Source organism: Rhipicephalus microplus, chromosome X, assembly GCF_043290135.1.
Source record: "Rhipicephalus microplus isolate Deutch F79 chromosome X, USDA_Rmic, whole genome shotgun sequence".
NCBI lineage: Eukaryota > Metazoa > Arthropoda > Arachnida > Ixodida > Ixodidae > Rhipicephalus > Rhipicephalus microplus.
In genome coordinates this window covers 465,119,511-465,126,412 of record NC_134710.1, presented here as the reverse complement: position 1 = coordinate 465,126,412, position 6,902 = coordinate 465,119,511, and positions in this window count along the sequence as shown.

The window sequence follows — 6,902 nt, the reverse complement described above, 5'->3', positions numbered from 1 at the left end:
TAATAAGCAGGCCAAGTTGTGGAGTGCAGCACAAGCTGTGATTATGTGCACAATGTTTTTGGCCTTGTGCTGCATTCCCATGTCCAGGTAAGGGAAACGCCTCTTCCACACGCCGAACGCCCTCTCCACGATGTTCCGAGTCTTTCTTTGGGCTTTTTGGTACCTGGGCGAATGAACGAATATTGTGCATCCCTCCACAAGCGACTGGATTCAATGTCACACCACAAAAACGTGCTTCGGCTTTTTGTGACCATGAACTGACACGTGAACTTACCTTCCCTTGGGTGTGTTCATGGGGCCTGGTTCTGAAAACGGTGTAAATAAATATGGCTGGCATGCGTATCCAGCGTCGCCCAATAGCACTCCAGGCACCCGGTTTTCTTCGTACAGCACCCGCAAGCGGGAGTTGTCAATAATTCTGCTGTCGTGAACAGAGCCGCATTGTCGAAAAACTGGAGTTTTGCTCCAGCCACAGCCTGCATCAGCATACAAACAATCATAAACACGGCATTGTATAGCGCCTTTCACTTTGCGGGTTCGCTATAAAGTACATGCACAGCGGAAATGTTTGTTGTTGCACAGAGTCATGGTCGGTCAGAGTGTATTTTGATGACAAGATACAAACAGTACTGTTTCTTCGAAAATATTCACGAAACCTGCCTTCCGGAGCAAAAACTCGAGTTCAGCAAAACACAGCACGAAGGCGCGAGTGCCGGGCCCCTCGAATAACTGCTGCATTATTTTCTCGCTCTACTTATTTCGCTAATGCATGGAAGCAATGGCTAAACACAAGGACGTTGTTTACTGTATGGAAAAAAGTTTACGACCCGAGTATTATTTGAAAAAAAACGAACGAACTAAACTGTTCAGAGACTTTCAAATTTCATTGCTTACCTGCACATTAAAGGAGAAATAGCCTTTGCGGTTGCGAAACACTTCGGCATTTTCACCGCCGGGGCTTTTAATCTGCACGTGCGTGCAGTCTATGCATCCCGTCACTCCAGGGGATTCGGCCACTTTATAGAAGTCCCGAATAACTTGTTGAAATTCCGCCGGCTGCGGAAAGCGCAGCAGTATGGAGTACAAGTGCTTTGCTATCAGCATGGTCACTTTTCCGACTGCACGGCACACTGTAGACTGCGGATTGCGGACGAGGTCCCCGGTCACTGTTTGAAACGCCCAGCGCCGTAAAATCTCAGCACCATCAACAGCCGCAGCATAGGTGGCACAGGCTGACCTCGATTGTCCCCGCTTTCTTGGAGCGGCAGCATACACAGCGGCTGCCACACGGCGTGCTTCGTGAACTGGTAGCGAGCGTGAAATTGTTCCTCGTCATAGAGCTCCATCGGATTTCCTCGGTCACGAAGGGCGGGCCGTGGAATCTTCGGCAGGTAATGGGCCTCCGAAAACACAACATCCATGGCGTGGCACGCGAACTCAAAAGCGGCCAACCTCCACGCGACGTCCATTCGAGAGGTGGCCATGTTGGAATAACGCATGAAGTCGCTTTCAAGCTAGCCCCGCAGCTGACATGAAACTAGTCCTGACTTGGACCAAGCCAAGTCGCCTTCAAGTCATCCTCAAGTTCGAGAACGATTTATGGTGACCGGCAAGACTGTCTTGAGTCAAGAACGAGTCAAGTACGAGTCAACTAACATCTTTGCATTTGGGGGTTACACTCTCCTAACATAGCTATTTCAGCAGATAGGAGGAGATTGAAGCCAGGACTAAAAAGTTGTTGCGTTTTGCTGAAAATGTCTCATGATAGGTGTTGCGCATTATAACACTTTATTCTCTTTGTTCCGTTACCTTTTGCAACACCTGCTGCCATGATGCAATATGAATTAGCATTTCTTTAAAAGCATGTGTGTTCTTCTGCATAATTGTTTCACCCATGAGATGTACTGCCAAATTAATTGTATACCGAATTTAACAAAAAAGATGCTTTCGATGCCGAAACCCGGGATCAAAGCAGGGCCCTTCAGATCTTCACTCTAACGCTCTGCTAACACAGCTACTTCAGCAAAAGGGAGGAGAGTGAAACCGGAACATAACAGCTGTTGCGTTTCGCAAAAACCACTTTATTATAGCTGTTGCATATTATTACAATGCTCTCCCGCTGCTTATTACCTTTTGCAACGCGTGATTCCTTAGTGCATTCTGAATTAAAGTTTCTTTATCAAGCATGTGTGTTCACCTGCATAAAAGTTTCACTGATGAGTTGTCTTGAAAAATTTTTATACCAATCTTAGTAACAAAAAAGTGCTTTGGATGCCAAAATCCGCGACGAAACGAGAAACCTTTATATCTTCACTCTAATCCTAACCTAACATATCTATTTTGAAAGATAGGGGGACAGTTAAACTGGGACTTAATAGTTGTGGAGTTTCGGTAAAACTGCTTTATTATAGCTGTTGGACAGTATTCTGTTTCTTTCTCGCATTCCCGGTAATTTTGCAATGCCTGTTGCAACTATGCATTCTGAATAAGCATTTCTTTTTCAAGCATGTGCGTTCACCTCCATCATTGTTTCTCTCATGAGATGTATTGTCGAAATTCTTGTATAACAAAACAAGTGTTTTGGATGTGGAAACCCGCGATCAATTCAAGGACTTTGAAATGTTCAGTATAACGCTCTCCCATCTGAGCTATTTCGGCAGACGGGAGGAAGGTGCATCCGGGGTTAAGCAGTTGTTGCGTTTAAGTAAAAATGCCTTATTATCCCAGGCAGCACAGAAGGTTGGCCCAATATTGGGGATAGATCGGCATTGCCTGGCCCATGAACGGCCCAGTTTTCACAACGTACCGCCAAGATTGGCTATGCCAGCCAAATAGAAAGGCGACGTTGGACCAGCGTTGACAACGTATCCCCAATATTGGTTCTGCCAGCCGAATAGAACGGCTATGTTGGACCAGCATTAACAACATTCCGCCAATGATGGCTGTGCCAGTCTATTAGATTGGTTATATTGGGCCAGCTTTCAGAACTTTCCGCCCATATAGGCTGTGCCGGCCTATTAAAACGGACACATCGGGCCAGGTTGTACAAGTAGCAGCCAATATGGGCGGAGCCATCCAATAAGACCGGCATTATTGGCCCGCCGTTTGAACGTTATTGCCGGCGTCAGCTGAAAAGTCAACATCACGATGTCATAATATTAGAATATGAGCCAATTTCTGCGTGTGCTGCTTTTTGGCGCTGTTCTGGCCCCAATTCACGCGCCGATTTTTCAAGTTAGAGAGAGAGTAATATATGTGCCGGGCACAATATTAGAACTATCTTTTCGTCATTAAACCATGCCCCGCCGCGGCGGTCTAGTAGCTAAGGTACTCGGCTGCTGACCCGCAGGTCGCGGGTTTGAATCCCGGCTGCGGCGGCTGCACTTCCGATGGAGGCGGAAATGTTGTAGGCCCGTGTGCTCAGATTTGGGTGCACGTTAAAGAACCCCAGGTGGTCGAAATTTCCGGAGCCCTCCACTACGGCGTCTCTCATAATCATATGGTGGTTTTGGGACGTTAAACCCCACATATCAATCAATCATTAAACCATGCACAGCTCGTTGAAATTCATAATCGTTGGTTGAAGTTGTGCAAGGTAGACTTTTTAAGTGAGAAAAAATTACCGATCAAGTTTCTCTGACAGACGTGACGTCCGATGCGGTGCTATTCGTACGTATGACGAACCTGCTGCGGATACCGCTGTCTTACGCGTGCATGTAGACGTCGAATATCTGACGCAAATCTTATCGTATCATGTGTCGGGCTAGCTATCTACGCGACCTATTCGAATCTGTTTTGCGTTCACAGCACAGTACGGTTAACGGCGCTTGCTGCTGCTTGACGTGTGGGAAGAGCGGGGGTCGTCAGTTGCGTTATGGTGACTGAATCATACAACATATGCAGTTGCCGTGATCTAACACACAGACGCGCGTGCGCACGCACGCACGCGCTATATTCATGTAACGACCACACGAATTCCCAACAACATCGCAGCGAACGGTTGGTAAGGTGTTGCGGAGTGTGTGGGCGTCGTAGGGCACCCTGTCGGTGCCCAGCTCGTTGCGAACGCGAATTTCGGCGTGGAACGCATCTTTTATATGTACTTTTTTTACGTGTCCCCTAAACGGTAGGCTGCGCGATACGAGAAGTACGACACACAAAAAAAAAGAAGAAACGTGAATGCGTAGGGCAAATCGTTAATAACAAAAAAAAAAACACGCACGCTCACGCCACTGTGTTTTTTTGTTATTAACGATGCACATGTGCTTCCATAAAACATGACAGCCAAGAATGATGAAGTATTCATTTACATACAAATTACTATGAGTTGCTGAAACTCACGCAAAAGAACATAATTTTCTTCCTTGGATATTGATCGAGTGCCTTGGAATTATGCTATGTGAATTTGACACATCAACAGTGCATAATGATTCCCACCATAAGGGGCCACAATCTTGGCAAGTAATAGAAGTACTCTTCCCACCTGATGTGCACCTAACGTAAAGAGGCCTTGTTTCTCAAGTTAGCAATATATATATATATATATTTATATATATATATATATTTATATATATATATATATATATATATATATATATATATAACCACTGGAAAAATATACCAGGTGTAACCAGAAAAAGGTGTACCTGCAGTTTTAAAGTTTAAAAGAAGCAATGACATGCCAACCACCCAAAATAGAATGCCCGAGAAAGGAGCATCAATCAGTATTACAGCAGCTAAAAGCCTGCTAACAGCTGAAGGTAGTCATGCTGCTCTTCCATTCAAGTATAGTGTACACTGAGAAAAGATACTGAAGATACACCATCAGCAAATGACAAAAGCAATACAGACAGAGCTTTCTCTTATAATACAAAAAGTCTTTAGCTGAGGAGGCAAATAAGTCATTGGCACACAATAAGTGCACAAAAAAAAAGCTGTCGCACGAGGCTGTCAGCGCTTAGACAACACAGGCAAAAATACAGTAGACTGAAGAAGGGAAAACCCATAGCAAAAGTTACCATACTCATGAGTTCTTGCTTTGCGTGCAAATGAAGCTAGCGTGAAGTTGAACACTAGATTAAAGCACCACAATCAAAATCTGGAAGTCAATGCTTTAGGAATAATACAAAGTACTGAAAAAGCATGCAAAGAGCATTCCTGTGAAGGCAAATATAAAAAAAGACTGAAAGCTCTGTGGCCCTGAACAAGACAACTCCACAACCAATCGAAGAGCCGTTCGGACACACCAGCAGTTCTGGCCAACACTAAAAAGTCACAAAAACATACCTTTAATGCCTTTTTTCAAGAGAACTTCAAAAGAAATGTGCATACACCAATGCCAGAAGTATCGATGGAAGCTATTACTCATATTCAGCTCTTCATTGAAACACTGACAGATGATACTTGTAGCTGGATGCTTAATTACTTTGGTACAACCCAAGAGCGTCGACGCCAAGTGGCAAAAAAATTATGATGGAAGACTACAATGTGATCAAATGCACACGTCAATCACCAACCAAGGTCCTATGCTAGAGTGAATATCGCAAAAAGTCTTGAACGCCTAATGTCACTGGCTCATACTCAGCGTTCTCAATCAAAATCTTGACCTCCCACACAGCATATCATTTCAACAACCTGCCACCTCTCACCATGTCATGAAACAAGCTCGAGTATACACAAACCCTCCTCACCGTTAGGTAGTTAGATAGCTCCACTAGTGCTTCACTCTCGGAACACATAGACCAGGGCCGTAACTAGACGGGTAGTGAGGAGGTTCTGAGCCCCTGAAGTGTTTTCATGCTCTGACTTTTCGTCAACAATAGCTTAATCTGGGCAAGTTGGTTCATCGTGGTTGTGTTCTAGTAACAGTGAGAGAAGTTCAGGAAGAGACAAAAAGGACAGGAAAGAGCGCTGACTGCCAACTAAATTTTATTGAAGGTACTACGCCCACTTTTTTACAGAGTACAAGAACAGTGCTCATGCACAACGACACATGTGAGACCATGATAATATAATCTTAACTGAGAAAAGAATACTCTCTCTCCGAATGGATGAGTGAAGGTATACTGATGCACTGATCCATGGCCTTCCTGACAAGAAAATGCTTTCACAGTCTCTCTTTCATTTCTTATTCTTGCTTTTTTCAAAAACAGTGTTTTATGAAACATAGAGCTGCACTTACATTCTTTACAGTGTATGGCCATGCGACTACCATAGCCATTCTTAACATTTTAAGCATGCTGTCTTGCTCAAACATTGGGGCATTGCCCAGTTTGTCTTATGTTTACGCTTCCACGTGTCAATAGTATCTCATACACAACATTATATTGGCATTCAGTATACCTATTCTCGTGACGAATGGTGAAATAATGGCTATTCCTGTTGCTTTTTAGTACACACACTTTTGAAAACTTGCAAGGGATGGCAAATAACAAGATAAAATCATATCGGCTCGCTATTTTCTTTATATTGTGAAACACCTTATGTACGTACGGTATAGCATGCAAAGATCTTTGGTCATTCTGTTTTTATTTTGGTCCTGTTTTGTTTAACTTGACTTTCTGCAGGAGGGTTTAGCACACGGGTGTGATGGTGCTGTTGGGATATCCAGCATCCTTTAGTCTTTTAATCTGGTTTTTAAGGCTTACCTCATCCTTGTGCTCACATGACTTCTGAAGGGTGGCCTCAATGCACGTGGTGGCAATTCCTCTGTGTAAATTGTGTAAATGTGTAATTATGTGTTATGATGTACTAAAAAAGATGTCCCAAGAATCAGAATAAGTGACAGTAGTCAAAGTTTTTGTCACTGCCTTCATACAAATACCAGTTTATTTGTTGCCTCCTACAGTATTTTAGGGCCTCTTATATAGATAGGATGTTTTCTCACTTTTATTACATTTTTG